The sequence below is a fragment of the Bos grunniens genome, chromosome 28, assembly GCF_055505025.1.
Source record: "Bos grunniens cultivar Pamir isolate PY7600 chromosome 28, Bosgru_T2T1.0, whole genome shotgun sequence".
In the NCBI taxonomy this organism is placed as follows: Eukaryota; Metazoa; Chordata; class Mammalia; order Artiodactyla; family Bovidae; genus Bos; species Bos grunniens.
In genome coordinates this window covers 694,912-715,055 of record NC_141192.1, presented here as the reverse complement: position 1 = coordinate 715,055, position 20,144 = coordinate 694,912, and the positions used below count along the sequence as shown (strand labels likewise).

Sequence of the window (20,144 nt, the reverse complement as noted above, 5' to 3'; positions counted from 1 at the left end):
TGAATAATACTACCTGACTCTTAAGGTTATAGATGGGCTTCCATGGTGGCTCAGGCAGCAAAGAATCTCCCTGCAATGCAGGAGACCTGGGTTCAATCCCTGGGTTGGGAAGATCCCTTGGAGAAGAGAATGGCTACCCACTCCAGTATTCTTGCCTGGAGAATTCCATGGACAGAGGATACTGGTGGGCCCTAGTCCATGGGGTCTCAAAGAGTCAGACACGACTGAGAAACTAACTCACTTTTCATTTTCATAAGGTTATCTTGAAGATTAAATGAGGTGATCTTTCAGAAAGGACTTAGAACAACATCATGCACAATAAAGTGTTTATTAAATAAATTAAAAGACAAAGCTAAAAACTTCTGGAAGAAAATATATGCACATATCTCTATGACATCAGGGAAAGTGAGAAGCTTTTCAGCTGGATGCAAAAATCATGAACCTAATGGCAAAGATAAAGGAATGTGACTACATTAAGTTCACAGATCTCCACAACCTAAGATATCATAACTAACATTTAAAATCAGCCCAAGATTGAGGGAATATATATGCAAGAGGTATAACAAGCAATATACTAAGTGCATAAATGAATTCCACAGTGAAAAAAGGGTAATCTAACAGAAACTTGAACAAACGATATGAATAGACAGTTCAAAGGACAGGAAACTCAAAAGGTCAATATAGTATGAATTGGGTTCAACTGTACTGGCAATCAGGGAAACACAGCTTGGAACAACTACACAATATCCCTTAACATCCATTAGCCTATCCATCCTGTGAAGAAAGTAGAGAAATAAGAATGCTCATACCTTGCTAGTGGAGCTGTAATTGAGACAATCATGTTGAGAGAAATGCGGCAATATCTGGTAAATTTAAGCCTTAGCATAGCATCAGTTCAGTTCAGTTCAGTCACTCAGTCATGTCCGACTCTTTGCGACCCCATGAATCGCAGCACGCCGGGCCTTCCTGTCCATCACCAACTCCCGGAGTTCACCCAAACTCACGTCCATCGAGTCAGTGATGCCATCCAGCCATCTCATCCTCTGTCGTCCCCTTCTCCTCCTGCCCCCAATCCCTCCCAGCATCAGAGTCTTTTCCAGTGAGTCAACTCTTCGCATGAGGTGGCCAAAGTACTAGAGTTTCAGCTTTAGCATCATTCCTTCCAAAGAAATCCCAAGGCTGATCTCCTTCAGAATGGACTGGTTGGATCTCCTTGCAGTCCAAGGGACTCTCAAGAGTCTTCTCCAACACCACAGTTCAAAAGCATCAATTCTTTGATGCTCAGCCTTCTTCACAGTCCAACTCTCACATCCATACATGACCACAGGAAAATCCATAGCCTTAACTAGACAGATCTTTGTTGGCAAAGTAATGTCTCTGCTTTTGAATATGCTATCTAGGTTGGTCATAACTTTCCTTCCAAGGAGTAAGCGTCTTTTAATTTCATGGCTGTAGTCACCATCTGCAGTGATTTTGGAGCCCAGAAAAATAAAGTCTGACACTGTTTGCACTGTTTCCCCATCTATTTACCATGAAGTGATGGGACTGGATGCCATGATCTTCATTTTCTGAATGTTGAGCTTTAAGCCAACTTTTTCACTCTCCACTTTCACTTTCATCAAGAGGCTTTTTAGTTCCTGTTCACTTTCTGCCGTAAGGGTGGTGTCATCTGCATATCTGAGGTTATTGATATTTCTCCCAACAATCTTGATTCCAGTTTGTGTTTCTTCCAGTCCAGCGTTTCTCATGATGTACTCTGCATATAAGTTAAATAAGCAGGGTGACAATATACAGGCTTGAAGAACTCCTTTTCCTATTTGGAACCAGTCTGCTGTTCCATGTCCAGTTCTAACTGTTGCTTCCTGACCTGCATACAGATTTCTCAAGAGGAAGGTCAGGTGGTCTGCTATTCCCATCTCTTGAAGAATTTTCCACAGTTGATTGTGATCCACACAGTCAAAGGCTTTGGCATAGTCCATAAAGCAGAAATAGATGTTTCTCTGGAACTCTCTTGCTTTTTTGATGATCCAGTGGATGCTGGCAATTTGATCTCTGGTTCCTCTGCCTTTTCTAAAACCAGCTTGACATCAGGAATAGCTAGAACCCAATATATCTCCCCTACTATCACAAAGGTTTCCCATTTCCATCTTTCCAGATGCTTAAATCAAAAGTCTTAGAGCCATCCTGATTTCTGTTTCTCTCATTCCACATCTGGTCACTCAGAAAACCTATTGGCTTTATGTCAAAATATATCCAGAATCCTACCATGTCTCAACCTTTGGGCCCAAGGTCCCACCTTCTACTTCGGGACCATCATAACAACCTCTGACTGGTCTATCTGCTTCCACACTTTCTGCTTTTTAATGAATTTTCAGCATATCAGCCGGAAGAGTCCTATAAAAACTCACGTCAGATCAAGTTACTCCTATGTTCCCATGGTTCCTCATTTTATTCAGAATAAAATGGTATCAGAAGGTCACCAGTCTATGACCTGATTTCTGCAAGATTCATGACCAACGTTTCTGACCCCATCTTCTACCACTCTCCCCCGCCCCTTGCTCCCTCTCCTCTTAGTACACGGACTTGTGCTCTGGCCTTTGAACTTGGGATGTGCCTCCATTGCATCCCCTTTGCACCTGTGATTTTCTGTGACTAGAGTGCTTTTCCCTCATAAATCTATGCCTCCCAGATAACCTGACACGAGTGACAGTCCTCAGTGAAGCCTTTCCTCCACTCTACAAATTCCACCAGTGCTTTTCCACATTCTTCCAAAACATATACATAATCCATAATATTCCCTGCCTCATCGGTTACTATTAGTCTTCCTCCCTTTTCTTCTAAGTCTGTCTCATCCCTATTAAATGTAAGCTTTGAGAGGACAGGAGTTTTTGTCACTTCATGGCAAATAGAAGGGGGAAAAGTGGAAGCAGTGACAGATTTTTATTTTCTTGGGCTCCAAAATCACTGCAGATGCTGACTGCAGCCTTGAAATTAAAAGATGCTTGTTCCTTGAAAAGAAAGCTATGACAAACCTAGAGAGCATATTAAAAAGCAGAGACATTACTGTGCCAACAAAGATCAGTCTAGTCAAAGCTATGGTTTTTCCAGTAGTCATGAATGGATATGAAAACTGGATCATAAAGATGGCTGAACACCGAAAAATTGGTGCTTTCTAATTCTGGTGCTGGAGAAGACTTTTGAGAGTCCCTTGGACTGCAAAGAGGTCAAACTAGTCAATCCTAAAGGAAATCAACCCTGATTCATCAGAAGGACTGATGCTGAAGCTGAAACTCCAATAATTTGACCACCTGATGTGAAGAGCTGACTCATTGGAAAAGCCCCTGATGCTGGGAAAGAAAGATTGAAGGCAGGAGGAAAAGGAGGTGGCAGAGGATGAGATGGTTGGATGGCATCACCGACTCAATGGACATGAATTTGAGCAAACTCCGGGAGATAGTGAAGGACAGGGGAGCCTGGCATGCTACAGTCCATGGGGTTGCAAAGAGTCAGATGTGACTTAGCAAATGAACAACAACAACATACTAACTATAAAACTACAATCTTCTGGGCACTGTATTAGGGCTGGGAAATAGAAATGGCGGGGATGGGGGTGGGGGGCGGGGGGGCGTGGTGCAGAAAAGGCCTCATTGTCAGGGAACTACAATTATCTGGAGGAAAAAAATCAGCTAATAGACACATATGTAAGTATGTAATTTAAAATAATTAAGGAATACAAAAGAAAATTCTGTTGTTTCCACCTCAACAAGCTGGAAATTTTTGTTGTGTTTTTAAGGTGCTATATTAATTGTGAAACTGTGTTGTCTATCTTATGAGAATAGGTCATTTCTTGGTATTCTTACTTGCTCCACTATAACTATCAGCCAAATGTCAAGAAGTCAGAATACATGTTTCTGTTCTTTTTTCTGGTGTCAAAGGGGATCTCACTCCAATTTTTCATTGATGACTACAAGCTTGAGTGACCAACTGGAGAACTGCCTCTTCTTTTCGCAGACACAATTCAGCCTTTCAAATCTCAAGAATGCAAACAGCCATCTACCTAGTGGGGCAGATATTGTAAGAGGTGGGGCTTCGTGTCATCTTTTGTTGGAATTTCACGAGTGTTCTAGAACTAAAAAGGAGCCCCAAATTGCTAATTTTCCATCGTTTCTTCCAGCCCAGCCCAAAATCCACACTTGGTTGCATTTTAGAAGTAGGTGAAAGATCTTGGGAAAGAATCCATAGAATACTTGAAGATTATGTTGGATGAAGTGAATTATCTTTATTGAACCCAGATACAAAGAAAGGCGCTTGCTCACGAGGAATCCCACCACCGGGCCAGGGCGCATTCTCTCTTGGCGTTGTACATCCTGAACTGAGCCACTTATATAACTCAAAGGGTGAGTCTTTCTATCTCCTTATTTGGCAGGCACGGGTCTGTTTTCCATTGTCCTCACCACATGTCCTTCCTCGGTGCCTGCAGTGACTGTCGACTCATACAGCATCAAAAAGAAACAAATCTCTAAACAGCAGAATTTGGCCAGAGCCAAAAGCAACTCACAGAGTTTGAACTGAACTTACTTAAAGCAAGGCAAGAAGACAGAGGCTTATAAAGATGCCAAAGACCAAATGAAGCCAAGCCATCGTGTCCAGAAGTTCTTGTGCATGGATGAAATTCCCATCCCAACCTGCCCAGGGCCAGCTGGACAAGGGAGACTGACTCTTGGCAGTTGTGTCCAAGAGAAATGAAGCAGCAACCTGCCTTGTCTTAGCATTCAAGTGTCTCCAGCCCCATGGAGCTTGGAAAGTTCAAACAGATTCCTTCAGTCATGGCAACAATTCTAAGCCTGAGTCTAAAATTACGCTCACATTTCAGACACACTGCATCTGTTAGCTCAGTGACGCATTCTGTTATTCTACTAATTCTATCAGTCATAATCCAAACTGCCCAAAGATGCCATGCCTGTTGGCAAGACTTCAAATTTAAATAATCTAGGCTTCCCTGTGCGTCAGGCCTGAGGAGTCAGCACTGAGCTCAAGAAATGGAATGACTGGCACCAAAGAAGCTCTGCCCAAATGCCCTCCCAGCCCCCACACTGCCAACAGTAGCCACTGTCTGACTTACAGCAGCATAGACGAATCCCCTGTAGACCATTCAGATTATAATTTCCTTATCACTAAATGTGTAGTCAGTAAGTTACTTACGCTGTACATCTTAATTCCATCCCCACCTTTCATTCAGTCATTCATCCATACCAGGCAATAGAATGAGAAGTCTGAATCCAATTGCCAGGATTTGACTTCTGGCTCCATCATGGCTTATCCTTGTGACACCTCTGTCTCCTCATCTTTAAGATGAGGTGACAAAGCAGGATTATCACAAGAAGACAGTATGTGCAGCAGGGTTAGAACTGTGCCTAGAACTGAAGAAACAACCCCTTCTTCCCTTCCTTCCCCTCCTCCTCCATTCATTCCTTCAGTTCTTTCTTTCTTTTTTTTTTTCTTTCACTCATTCATTCCTTTTTGTTTTCCTCAGCAGCATCTCCTGGAGGCAGCCTCTGGTGCCTCCTCCCCTCGGCAGCCATCAGCACAGCCAGTTCCCAGAAAGGCAGGTCCCTCACAGCTCTGGACCCCTTGCCCTGCTCTCACATCGTGTCCCACATCCGGCGGCAGAACTGCTCAGAGGGGAGAGAACCAGCACCAGGGGGGCAGCGTGCAGCTGCCTCACCCCCTCTTCCGTGCAATCACCCTCCCCCAACCTCTAGTTCCAGTGGGGCAGTCCCCAGAATCCAGGCTCTGCCGTTGCAGCCCCTCCTGCCCTGGTCCCCCTTGTGCTTCCTCCCTACTTAAAAGGCATTGCCATCACCCCAAACTTCATGGGCATTTCCTGGGCGTTTCCTCTCAGCCCACCCTCCAGTCAGCTCCTGGACCCTTCCTGGTTTGTCACTTTCAGATTTCTTCAGCCCCCCTTTCTCTTTATCCGCTTTTCCTGCCTCAATTCATTCAACACTTTTCCTCTCGGATTATAATGATGCCTTCATAACAGATCCCACCTCTAATCAGGGTCCTTACCAGCGCATTTCCAACCAGCAGAGCGCTCAAGGCCTTCTCAGGTAGCCCCTTGCCCAGCTCCACCTACCAGCCCTACTCCCTGAATTTCCCAGGTTCCTTCCTACTCAGGCACCTCAGCTCACACCCAAGATGTTCAGCCTGAAGCACCAGCTCTCCACCACTCTTGAGGCTTAGTCCACATGTCCCTGGCCCCCCAGCCTCTACCCAGGTGGGAAGCCCTCTTGCCATGGGCCCACGTGTCCAGATGGGAGAAGAGTCCTGCAGTCGGATTCACTGCCTTTGCTCCTGGAAGCGCTGTGGTCTGTACAGAGGAGAGCAGCACCCTAAGTCTTCTGCACCCATCGAGCTAGGACAGTGCTATGCCCGGCAGCGTGGGGACAGAGGGGCATGTGAAGTGTGAGGCACGGGCCTTAGCACGCAGAAGTCATGGTGCAGCATCATGGGCTCACCAGCCAAGGCTGGAGCGATGCTTTCAGAGAGCTCCGTGAGGACAGCTATCTCCTTAGTCCAAAACACCCCGCATCACGGGGCACCAGTCACCGTAGCCCTGATTAAGAGAGACTCCGTGCTCTGGAAATGTGGGAATCAAATGGAAACCTCTCTCCTGATTAGGAAGGCCACTTAGGCAATTACTGGGTTGGACGGGGTTGGCTGAAAGTTCATGGCAGGACAGTTAGGTGGCAGGTTCTTGGCGCCTCAGTGTCTCAGTGTGGGTCAGCAGCAGCCTGTTGCTGCCTCCTTGTCCACCAGCCTGTAAAAGGCGAGCTCCTTGTGGGAAACTGCACAGCCCCTCCCACATACACTGTAGCCCTCTAGTCCTAAATGTTGCCTCGCAAAGAAATAAAAAGAGATGGCACACCTTTTCAGTGACCAAGACAAAGAAAATTCAAAAATAGCATAGGCCATTTAGTGAATATAGGAAAAAAAAAAATAACCATTTGAAAAAACACAAAATAGAAAATGAGAAGATGGGAGTAAGAACAAGTATTGAGATATTAGAGTATGTAAATGAGAGACATTCAGTTGCGGTAAAAGTACTCTAGGCTGCAGAGATGAGGACTTCCTCAGCAAAGCAGCTCAGAGACAGGGAGGAGGTGGATCAGATATGTGTGAGCAGAAGACACAACAGGGGTCTTCAGTAACACAACAAAGCCAGTGGAGTTTAAAGCTTAAAAAGGCATGAAAATTACATGAAAACCACAGCACGATCATGAAATAGATAATCCAGAATAAACACGTGACTGTCATAATCCTTTATGTGTCAAATAATATATCATTAAATATCAGGCAAACCTTGCTATAAACAGAAGACACTTCTCAACGTCTGTAGTAATCCCATATGCAAATCATTCAAGGCACATTTTTTGAACAAATCAATTAATAACAAAATGAGAAAAGATTCCCCAAACTAAAAATGAAAAACAAGATTTTATGCCAAACACAGGGGATGCTAAAGCTGTGTAAGAGAATATTTTGCTCATCTATCTGGTAATAAATGAGAAAATTTGCATAAAACCAAAAAGTTTTCAAAGAAAAAGATAAGTTACAAGTATTAATGTTTCTTCAAACTTTTTAAGAACCTAAAATACAGGTTCCTAAAAAAGGGTATTAGTATCTGGCTAGTCAGAGAGATAAATAGGTAGGTAGATGACTGAGAGAGAGATACAGCAACATGAATATATGTATCATGAATATGTACATGAGACAAATACATGTGTACATAAACATATGAACATACATGTATACACACATGTATTTGTATACATATTCCAGTGGTCATGTGTGGATGTGAGAGTTGGACTGTGAAGAAGGCTGAGTGCCGAAGAATTGATGCTTTTGAACTGTGGTGTTGGAGAAGACTCTTGAGAGTCCCTTGGACTGCAAGGAGATCCAACCAGTCCATTCTGAAAGAGATCAGCACTGGGATTTCTTTGGAAGGAATGATGCTCAAGCTGAAACTCCAGTACTTTGGCCACCTCATGCGAAGAGTTGACTCATTGGAAAAGACTCTGATGCTGGGAGGGATTGGGGGCAGGAGGAGAAGGGGATGACAGAGGATGAGATGGTTGGATGGCATCGCTGACTCGATGGACGTGAGTCTGAGTGAACTCCGGGAGTTGGTGATGGACAGGGAGGCCTGGCGTGCTGTGATTCATGGGGTCGCAAAGAGTCGGACATGACTGAGCAACTGAATTGAACTGAACTGAACTGATGCACAAAGCTTTTGAATATTTTATTTTATTAATTAGAAAAATATGACTGGAAAATTAATATCAAGCAAGTCATAAGGTTTATACTCAGAAGACAAATTACCAGATGATAAGGTAATCACATATTCAGTTTTAATAGGTTATGCCATATTTGTTTTTTCCAAAATGATTATATTATACCTCCACCAGCAATGCATGGCTTCCTATTTTACCAACGGCTGGTATGTCATACTTTCAATTTTGCCAGTTGTGGGATTTAAAATTTTATGTTGCGGTTTTAATTTGCATTTCTCTGATAGTTAATGAGGTTTTAGCATTTTCCATATGCTGGATGACTTTTGATATTTCTTCTTCTACAAAGTATATCTTGAGATGTTCTATTGGGTTCTTTTGGTTTGCAGATTTATACATATGCACTAAATATAAATCCTTTGTGGTTATAGCTATTGAGATTATCATTGCTGTTCGTGGCTTGTCTATTCACTTTTTGCATGGTACTTTTGATGAACATAAGTTCTTGATTTTAATGTGGTTGGATTTATTACCCTTTCCAGTTCTGGTGTGTGTGTTTTGTATTTTGTTGAGAAATCTTTCCAAATCCTGGAAGTCATAAAGATATTCTTCTATATGTGTTCTTCTAAGAGTTTCTGGGTCTTACCTTTCACGTTAATGGTACATGCCAATTCTTACAAAGCCAAGTATTGGTCTCCACATTTTGTATTACTCTTTTAACAAACACATCAGGTAGGTATAATTATTAACCTGTTATCCTGTTTTACAGATAAAGAGACTAGGCCATGGAGAGGTTAAATAATGTGACAAAAGTCACATAACTAGAAATGATGGGGAATTTGAACCTGAGTTCATGTCATTAATGACTATGCTCATAAATTTCAAATTTATTATATTAATAATAATTACTAATGCTATTTTTAGTGTACAGAAATGCAAATGACTTTTGTATATGGATTTTATATCAATATATTTGCTGAGTTCTCATATTAATTCTAACAATTGTACCATGTACTCTGAAAGATTTAACACACAGACAACAGCATACATGCAAATAATCATATTTATATCACTCCATTCCAATCTGTATACCGCTTAATTAGTTTTCTAGTTTTATTGTGAACCTCTCAAAGTCTTTATGTAAGATTAAAATTTTCAATTCCCTGAGCATCCAGGCAAATTACTTATATAATTAACTGGGTCTGGTATTTTCCTAGGACAGAGTTTTGTTTTTTTAACTAAGAATTCGTGCTTTTCACAGACACAAGTTGATTGAGGTCTAGTATTTCTTTGAATGAGTCTCAGTAATTCATGTTTTCTGTAAATATCTCCCCTTTAGTAGTAGTAGTTGCTCAGTCGTGTCCGACTCTGCGACCCCACGGATCCTGCCAGCCTCCTCTGTCCATGGGATTTTCCAGGCAGAATACTGGAGTGCACTGGGATGACCCAGAGGGATGGTATGGGGAGGGAGGAGGGAGGAGGGTTCAGGATGGGGAACATATGTATGCCTGTGGCGGATTCACTTCGATATATGGCAGAACTAATACAATATTGTAAAGTTTAAAAATAAAATAAAATTTAAAAAAAAATCTCAGGAAGCCAAAAAAAAAAAAAAAAGGAATACTGGAGTGGATTGCCATTCCCTTCTCCAGAGGAGCTTCCTGACCCAGGCATCGAACCGTGGTCTCCTGCATTGTAGGAGAACCCTTAACCCTTTGAGCTACAGGGAAGACCTACTTTCCTGATTCAACTTTACCTGAATTTCCAATTTACCTGATTCAAATATATTACATATTATAAAGTTGTTCCTTATATTCTATTTCGGTATATTTTAAACCTCAGTTCTGTTTGTGACTGAGTCCTCTTTCATTCCTAGTATTGATTTGTTTTCAGTGCTTGTTTTTTCTTTTCTTATTCTGTCTTCCCAGAGCTTCAGTATTTTTCAGACTTTCCAAAAGAACACATTGGATGTTTCTTGTCTGATATATCATATCTTCGTTTTTTACTAAATTCTGTTCTACTTTGATGTTTAGTATTTATTTTCTTATATTGGCTAAAAAAGTCTATTTTTACCCTTTTCATTTTAATATAAGCATTTAAGGCTATAAATTTCCCTTAATATTAGTTTAACTGTAACATGCAATTCTGATACACAGAATCTTATTTAGTTTTTAGTCCTAAAGAATTTCCATTATGACTTCTTCTACATTTCATGAATTCTTTAGAAGTATGCTTTTAAAACTACCAAACAGATGATTACTGTATTAAATGTGTTTTGGATTTTGAGTTCTGACTTAACTGCAGACCATAGACTGTGGTCTGTGACGTGACTCACAAGGATGATTGCACCCCGGGGCCCACTGCAGCACTGTCTGCCCCAGCCAAGACAAGGAGCCACCGACATGCCCACCAACAGAGGAAGGGATAAAGAAGAGACGGTACATTTATACCATGGAGTGCTATTCGGCCACTAAAGAGAATCCAGTAATGCCATTTGCAGCAACATGGATGCACCTAGAAATTGCCGTGCTGAGTGAAGTAAGTTAGACAGAAAAGGAGAAATACTGTAATAACATCCCTTATCTATGGCATCTAAAAAGAAATGATCTAAATGAATTTATTTACGAAACAGAAACAGTTTCACAGACTTGGAGAATGAACCTACAGTTGCCAGTGAGGGAGCATGGGGGAAAGAGACAGGAAGTTTGGATGGACATGCACACACTGCTGTATTTAAAATGGATAACCAGCAAGGCCCTACTGTACAGCACGGGGGACTCTGCTCAGTGTTATGTGGCAGCCTGGGTGGGCGGGGGTTTGGGGGAGAGTGAATACATGTGTATGCATGGCTGAGTCACTTTGCTGTCCACCTGAAAATATCATAATATTGTTAATTGGTGATACTGAAACATATTTTTTAAAAAAAGCAGAATATGGTCTGTATAATAATGACTTATTAGGTAAACTCAGGTTTTTATCTTAAAATTATATCTTCCTAGAAATGGAATATTTTAGTAATAGTAATCCTCTTTTTTTCCAGTAATGCATTTTTCCTTAAAATCTTTCTTAAGTTACTACTGCAACTAGACCAACTCTCTTTTAGTTACTATATGTCTGGCACATTTTCCCAACCTTCTTATTTGAACCTTTAGTGTCCTTATGTTTTAGGTGGGTCTCTCAATAATCATTCTATGGCTACATTTTGTTTTATTTAATGTGAGTTTTGTTTTAAAATAAAGAAAAGATACCATTTACTTTTTTATGATTACAGATACATTTATTATTTCTGCTACATTATTTCTGTGGTTTTTGTTTTTTTATTTAATTTATTTTCCTCTTTTCAGACTAGTAGAGGCCTTTGTTTGTTTTTAACTTCTCATTTTACTTTTCCATGAAGTTTTACAGTTAATTTCTATACTTTTGAATTGGTATTCTTTAAATCATTATAGACATGTAACTGAAAACAGTTCAGAGTATATTAGCATGTTATCTTTCTTCCAAATCATTAAAGAGCTTTACAATGTTTTAAATTTGCTCATTCCGTTCCCAGCTTGCTTGGTCTTCCACAAAATGTAGGTTTCATTTGTTTTCTTTAAACACTAAAAACTGGACATGATCAATAGAGTCTATGGTGTTTACATTTTCAGTCATTTTAACTACTTTCTTTGTGCTGCATTTCTTCTTGCATGATTTCTTCTCACAGACATTTCTCATGAGATCATTTTCCTTCTTCCCGAAATGTATCTTACAGAAATGTACCATTGGTTTTGCCTTTTTTCTTGTTATTTTTCAAGAAAAGAACTTTATGTCACTTCTTTGATTTTTCCTGTCTCTTCTTTTTCGCGGAGGCATCAACATATACCTGTTACGACCACTGGTCTACGTGAATCTGAATCTTGATTCTGCTTTCGTTCTTCTTTTCTATAAAGCAATAAACATTTACAGTTTATAAACTTAGATTAATAAAAGCTTACCTCATAAGGTTTCGTGGAGATTAAATAAGCTGACAATTTTAAACTAATTAGAAACAAAAAAACAATTAGGACATCGCTTGGCTTCTAGAAAAGTCCCACCACCATTTTCTGCTCTTGCAGGTGAGACATCAGCTCTCAGTCTGGCTGTCATTCCATTACAGGTACCATATTTCATTAGCGCCAATATATAACCGATTGTTGAGTATACCACTTTTCTATTTATTATTGAGACAGAAAAATACTGTCAATTCAACTATGACACAACATTTTCCATCTACTGGTTACAAATGTGAACATGCTCAATTGTTAAAATGTTCCTTTTAGATTTGAAGAAATATGACGATATTTTTCTCTCTTGCTCACTTCTCTCCCACTCTCAGCATGTAAGATCTTTTCTTTGTCTTTGAGGTTCTGAACCTTTCCTATATTTCTTGATGAGAATTTTAGTAAATACTGCCTGTTTTTCTGACCTTTCTGAATCTAAGAATTGATTTTTTTCCCCCTTTATCCCTCCCTCCACTCAAAAGCAAGACCAGTCCTATCTCAGTTCTAATACTTGAGACCAGGAATCAGTAACCTTTTTCTTAGAGGATCAGACAGGAACCGTGTTCGTCTCTGTTGTCCATATGACCCTCATTTTGCAACTACTCAACCCTGCTCTTCCTTTGCAAAACAGTCATAGACAATCCACTGACAAATGGGTGTGCCTGTTGGAGGGGATGGCAAGACACCATCCAAACTCTGCCACGTTGGCATTTGGATTATTTTTAACTGAAAGGGATCGAGAAACAGCAAATGTAGGGGAACTCTCTGCACTTGCCCCTTCTGCCTGAGAGCAGGGCGCACATCTCCTTCTGTGAAGATTCACCCGTGCACTCTCCTGTCCCACGAAGAACTGATGACTCAGCACTGGGGTAGCACCAACTTGAGTCTGGAAAACCTTTAAAAACCTGATCTTCCTTTAGTTTCCCTGCATATTTACCTCTCCATAATTTGCCACTCCCAAAATGCAAAAAAGCAAAATAGCTGTGAGGAGGCCTCACAAATAGCTGTGAAAAGAAGAGAAGTGAAAAGCAAAGGAGAAAAGGAAAGATATTCCCAATGGAATGCAGGTTCCAAAGAATAGCAAGGAGAGATAAGAAAGCCTTCCTCAGTGATCAGTGCAAAGAAATAGAGGAAAACAACAGGATGGGAAAGACTAGAGATCTCTTCAAGAAAATTAGAGATACCAAAGGAACATTTCATGCAAAGATGGGCTCAATAAAGGACAGAAATGGTATGGACCTAACAGAAGAAGAAGATATTAAGAAGAGATGGCAAGAATACACAGAAGAACTGTACAAAAAAGATCTTCATGACCCAGATAATCACGATGGTGTGATCACTGACCTAGAGCCAGACATCCTGGAATGTGAAGTCAAGTGGGCCTTAGAAAGCATCACTATGAACAAAGCTAGTGGAGGTGATGGAATTCCAGTGGAGCTATTTCAAATCCTGAAAGATAATGCTGTGAAAGTGCTGCACTCAATATGCCAGCAAATTTGGAAAACTCAGCAGTGGCCACAGGACTGGAAAAGGTCAGTTTTCATTCCAATCCAAAGAAAGGCAATGCCAAAGAATGCTCAAACGACCACACAATTGCACTCATCTCACAGGCTAGTAAAGTAATGCTCAAAATTCTCCAAGCCAGGCTTCAGCAATATGTGAACCATGAACTTCCAGATGTTCAAGCTGGTTTTAGAAAAGGCAGAGGGACCAGAGATCAAATTGCCAACATCCGCTGGATCATTGAAAAAGCAAGAGAGTTCCAGAAAAACATCTATTTCTGCTTTATTAACTACGCCAAAGCCTTTGACTGTGTGGATCACAATAAACTGTGGAAAATTCTGAAAGAGATGGGAATATCAGACCACTTGACCTGCTTCTTGAGAAACCTATATGCAGGTCAGGAAGCAACAGTTAAAACTGGACATGGAACAACACACTGGTTCCAAATAGGAAAAGGAGTTCGTCAAGGCTGTATATTGTCACCCTGCTTATTTAACTTCTATGCAGAGTACATCATGAGAAATGCTGGGCTGGAAGAAGCACAAGCTGGAATCAAGATTGCCAGGAGAAATATCAATGACCTCAGATATGCAGATGACACCACCCTTATGGCAGAAAGTGAAGAGGAACTAAAAATCTTCTTGATGAAAGTGAAAGAGGGGAGTGAAAAAGTTGGCTTAAAGCTCAACATTCAGAAAACGAAGATCATGGCATCCAGTCCCATCACTTCATGGTAAATAGATGGGGAAACAGTGGAAACAGTGTCAGACTTTATTTTTCTGGGCTCCAAAATCACTGCAGATGGTGATTGCAGCCATGAAATTAAAAGACACTTACTCCTTGGAAGGAAAGTTATGACCAACCTAGATAGCATATTCAAAAGCAGAGACATTACTTTGCCAACAAAGGTCCAGTCAAGGCTATGGTTTTTCCAGTGGTCATGTATGGACGTGAGAGTTGGTTGTGAAGAAAGCTGAGTGCCAAAGAATTGATGCTTTTGAACTGTGGTGTTGGAGAGGACTCTTGAGAGTCCCTTGAACTGCAAGGAGATCCAACCAGTCCATTCTAAAGGAGATCAGTCCTGGGTGTTCATTGGAAGGACTGATGTTGCAGCTGAAACTCCAATACTTTGGCCACCATGCGGACAGCTGACTCACTGGAAAGACTCTGATGCTGGGAGGGATTGGGGGCAGGAGGAGAAGGGGACGACAGAGGATGAGATGGCTAGATGGCATCACCAACTCCATGGACATGAGTTTGGGTGAACTCCGGGAGTTGGTGATGGACAGAGAGGCCTGGTGTGCTGCAATTCATGGGGTCGCAAAGAGTCGGACACGACTGAGCGACTGAACTGAACTGGAATGTAAGCTCATTTTTCTGTCTTGTCAGTTCACAATTTGTTGCCCTTTGTTGAAATGGTAAATAAGTCCCAGGTCTATCATCTCTTTGGGTTTTTAACTTCTTTCCTGTGAAGGTCCTATGTGCATGCATAGTAAAGTCTTTTCTCTTGTTAATCTGTCTTTGATCAATTTAATTCACAAGACCCAGGCCCTGGATATAAGAAGGTAGAAGAAAGGGTTTTTTCTTCCCTTACTCTGTGCTCCAATAAAACGTTAGAAAATCAGGTGGTAAGGTCAATTTGGCACGATAGCTGTAGTTTGCACATCCTTGCTCTAGACTCCAGGGCTGGATTGTTCAGTGTGGCAATCATTATTAATATTTAATCTGTGACAATAAGCTAAGATTAATAAAACAAATAAAATTCCTAGCACAGCTCTTCAGTTACATGAGTAACATTCAAAAGTTCAATGCCCACACACAGCTACATATACAGAGCATTTCTATGATCCCAGAAAGTTCTCTTTAAGAGTGCTGCTATAGAGAATGGGTGTTAGCTAGGTTTATCCGTTGAAGCTGTCATCTTTCCAAATCCCAGCTTTATGGGAAACTCTCTAGTTGCCCTAGAACCTTGATAAGATCCCAGATTCTCTCTTTCATCCTACTGTAAAGCCTATTAAAAAAACCAAGCTCTAGGTTCTACCCTAGAGTCAAATGCCTGCCCTGACTCCACTCCCAGGAGAATTTCCAGCTTTGAACTTCCTTATTTCTGACCTCTGTGTGTATGTGTTAGTCATTCAGTCATGTCCAACTCTTTGCAACCCCATGGACTGTAGCCCTGCCAATCTCCTCTGTCCATGGAATTCTCCAGGGAAGAATACTGGAGTGGGTTGCCATTCCCTTCTCCAGGGGATCTTTCTGGCCCAGGGATCAAACCCAGGTCTCCCGCACTGCAGGCAGATTCTTTACCAGCTGAGCAACCAGGGAAGAAGGGTAGTTCTAATTTTCACATATGTTTAACATGCATTTAAATTTTGTGACATTTTATCCAGGATTTTTTTGTGTTCTATACTGGTGTGGTTTTTCCAGCTACCTAGTCAGTCAGATGCCAGAAATGGAAATCTCATTACAGGTTTTGCTATGTACTCAGTGGCTCAGTTGTGTCCAACTCTTTGCAACCCCATGGACTGTAGCTTGCCAGGCTCCTCTGCAATGAGATTATCCAGGCAAGGATACTGGAGTGGGGTACCATTTCCTTCTCTAGGGGAGCCCCCTGACCCAGGGATCAAACCCACATTGCCTGAATCTCCTGCATCGGCTGGCAGATTCTTTACCACGGAACCATCTGGGGTTTTGCTCTAGCGTTCCTTTCTTCCTCCCTTCATTGCTTCTTACTTCTTTCTGTTTGCGTCCTTTCCGCTTCTTCTTGCCAGCTTGCCTGCTTCTGCCCTTTCTTTCCTGCGTTGGAAAGTAGTAGAGTAAGTTTGACCCTAAATGGGAATTCTTCCATCCTTAGGCAAATATTAGGGAAAAATATTATCTCAGACAATAATATGAGGGATCTGACCTGGCTGCAATCATTTGACACCAGATTCCAAACACCGGCTTGCATTTGCAATAAGCATCATAAATGCCTATTTCCAGCAACTCTAATATGTTGATCCTTGGATGATTAAATTGGTCACTTCTAAGGATGAATTGGTCAGAGTTTAATTGAGCACAATGTGAAAGAACATTCTATTACTCAGTGAGTAAACAGTCCTTTGGGAACACTCAAAGGGAAAGAAAATAAGTAATTCAGGGGGAGGGGGTGCACAGTATTTTTCCCAGCAAGACCAAGGTTGGGATGGAGCTGATCTTTCAGAGCCTGAACAAGTAGTAAGAGTTCAGGGAAGATACTTGAGCAGTGAAATACCTAGAAGCTAAGGGGGCTGAGATGAGTTAGGAAATGATCTCACACTTGGGGAAAATCTTGTGGGCCCAAGTAAGGAGACTCCAGTTTTCCTTTTTTATTCAGAAACCTTGAGAAGGGTGATATTTATACTATCATGATCATGCGTGCACACTCAGTCGCATCTCTTTTTGACCCCATGGACTGTAGCCCACCAGGCTCCTCTGTCCTCGGTATATCCAGGCAAGAGTACTGGAGTGGGGTGCCATCTCCTCCCCCAGGGGACCTTCCCCACCCAGAGCCAGCTCACGGCTACTGTGTCTCCTGCACTGGCAGGCAGGTTCTTTACCACTGAGCCACCCAGGAAGCCCAGTATTTGTATGAAGACACATGAAAAAAATCAACCCTTGACTTAAAAACTCTGGAGTTTTAAGGTTTATTACGGTTTGCATTCATTAAAATTCTTTATAATCTATTTCAAGTAACAAATTCCCAACTGTCCAACCAAGTACTTACAATGGGGAGCAGGGTATATGCTAGATAAATTATGCACTTTTTTTATAATACCTATTACTTATTATTAAATATCTACTATCTGCCAGGTACATGTACTACAGTAATTCTAATCCTAAAAAAATAACAAAAGAAAGAATTTTCAAGGTGGGTAATATTCACCACATTTTACAGAATCAACTTATTGTCCCATGACAAGAGTATTTCTCGTAAGATGGAAAAGTCATATATTTGCAACTTTTAAAATCACTGTTGGGCAGTCATTTGTTTTATTAGAAAATGCAACCAAATTACAGCACTCATTTACAATGCCCCGCCCCGCAGTCCCTGGGCCTGCCTGCTGTTTGGTCCCAGAGTCCCAGCGGCCCCCGCAGTCCCTGGGCCTGCCTGCTGTTTGGCCCCAGAGTCCCAGCGGCAGCGCTGGCCTGGGAGACGCGCTACAGCTCTCAGGCCCTGCTCCAAGGCGAAAGCTGCTGTTTCTTCCATTCTTCCTCTCCTTGGAACAATCGAGAAATTCGGGATTTTTTCCTGAATTCAAACGGGCACAGAAAAGCAGTTAGCAAAACAGGTCTAAGAAGGTGCACTGATGCGCCACATTCAAGCAGCCTGTCGGAGACAATGCACGGTGGCTGTGGCGCTGGCCAGCCGTGGAGACTGACCAAGAGACTACAGGCTGCCGTGCTGCCTGCCTGCGGTTCAGCACGGGGGTGGGCGCCCGGGCTTGTTTTATCGTGATGCAGTGAGGAGTCAGGGGCCCAGACATTGGCGCCAGACTCCTGGATTTGCAGCCGAGGCCCAGTTGCCAATTGTGTCACCTTCCGCAAAGAATGTAAATCTCTGTGCCTCCATTTGCTGAACATGAGGGCTACTTAGCCATCGATCAGCACTACATTAAACGAAACGGAACCTGGAGAAGAACATCCGTGCTCAGCAGGTCAGCCAGGTTCTGGACAAGAAGGCGCTCACCAAAGGTAACCAGAGCCCCGGCCGCGGGCAAGTGCGCCCTGCACATCTCACACATGCGCGGTGAGAAGAGTGTGGATTAATTCGTGAAGCGCTCCTCCTCTCCACCCTGGTTTCCCAAGGGCTTTCTTCTATGTTCAGAATGGTCGCCTGGATGGTGAGTTCTGACACCTTGCCCTGACTCAGACACACCAACTCAGAGAAGGTGATGTGGTGAAAACCAGCAGTAAAGACCTCGACGGACACCAGGTTTATGATACAGGCTCTGTGCCTTTCTTCTCCCTTGAGGCTTTCTTGGCCACTAGAATTTCCTTCTTTGTTGACTAGTTGGTTTTACCAATATCACAGTTACTATATATTTTCTCTTCCTTCCTTTCTTCCTTGCAAAGTAGGTGAGCTCCCCCAGCATCTGTAAGCATCTGCAGCTATTCGGTTAGAAAGCAACAGGGAAATTCTTTTACATTGCCAGGAAGAATCATCTATAAATATTATTGAGGGGAAGCTTCTCAGTGGGGAAAAAAAAACCCGAGTGGTAGGAAGTGGGGAACGTTCCTGAAGAGTATTGCTGGGATGTGCTGGTTTCCAGTTACTAAGAAAGCATCCCAAGCAAACAGCCCAGGCCCCTTCTAACATGCAGAGAAAGGGCTCTCTGCAGTTATTAATAAGTATGGCATTATTAGAAAAAGAGAAAGGAAACTCTAGCGTTTCCAAGGTGTCTAGAATCTGCTCTCATATTAATGGCTGTCATCCCAGCCTTCCCTGTGTTTGCTCATCAAGAAGCCCTTTGCCTCTCCCACTCTGCTCTGGCATGCTCCCCCTCAGCTCCCTCCTCCAAGAAGCTTCTTTTCTGCCACTTAGATTCTTTGTAACTTTATTAACTCAGCACTTGGAATAATGAATAACACTCAAGGAAGAAAGGGACATTTTGGAGGGGGCTGGAGTTGGGTGGTGAGGTTAAAGGGGGTTTTCAAACAGCTAACCCGCCTGAGGCAATCTGAGAAACAAAAAGAGCTTCCAGCTCTGTGACTTCTTCCTCCCCTTCTCCTGCTTCTCCTCCTCCTCCCCCTTCCCCTTCCTCCAGCTCCCCCCTTTTCCTTCTTTTTGAGAAACATAAGTAAAGAATTATTTTGAAATAACTATTAGTAGCCGGACAGCGTTCATTTGGCCACAACTGCTCTGGGACTGAACCACATGGGTCTCAGCGCTTTATAAGTGTTACATAATAACAGGGACCCCATGAGATGTTCAATCAGCTTCAAAACAAGTTTCTTCCCATAACCTCCTGGACAACATCCAAAATAAGGTCTAGGGTGACTCAAAGCCCCACTATCCGCTGGAGCTGCCTCACTCCAAGCTGGCTCAATGAGATGAATGTGCCCAATAATTTGAGACTGTTCCTACTTAGGCAGAAAAGTGAACCACAGGAAAATGTACTAGAGGGTTGTATTTGGCAGGTAGAAAGTCATCAAAAGAAAATTGAAAGCAAAAGAACCTTTGAAGCAAAAGAACCAGAACATATTGGGGAAAAGAGATATATAATGGCATTTGGAACCAAACTTCCAGGATAGTCCTTGTTTGAGAAAAATTGTTTCTTCCATTGCCTTTAAAGTTTCTAATTGTTAGGAT

The 20,144-nt window shown here is 42.1% G+C and overlaps 1 long non-coding RNA gene across 2 annotated transcripts in view; it reads right to left on the bottom strand.

Moving 5' to 3' along the window:
- Window positions 1-11,546: 11,546 nt before the first annotated feature.
- LOC147342698 (uncharacterized) overlaps window positions 11,547-20,144 on the bottom strand; it is a 153,335-nt gene continuing 144,737 nt past the window's right edge. The window contains exons 9-10 of one of the 2 annotated variants that reach the window (XR_015157084.1): window positions 16,447-16,609; window positions 11,547-12,212 (exon numbers count right to left, since the gene is read on the bottom strand). This is a non-coding gene — a long non-coding RNA (uncharacterized LOC147342698). The remainder of the gene's footprint in view (window positions 12,213-16,446; window positions 16,610-20,144) is intronic. The other variant, XR_015157085.1, reaches the window with a different exon arrangement.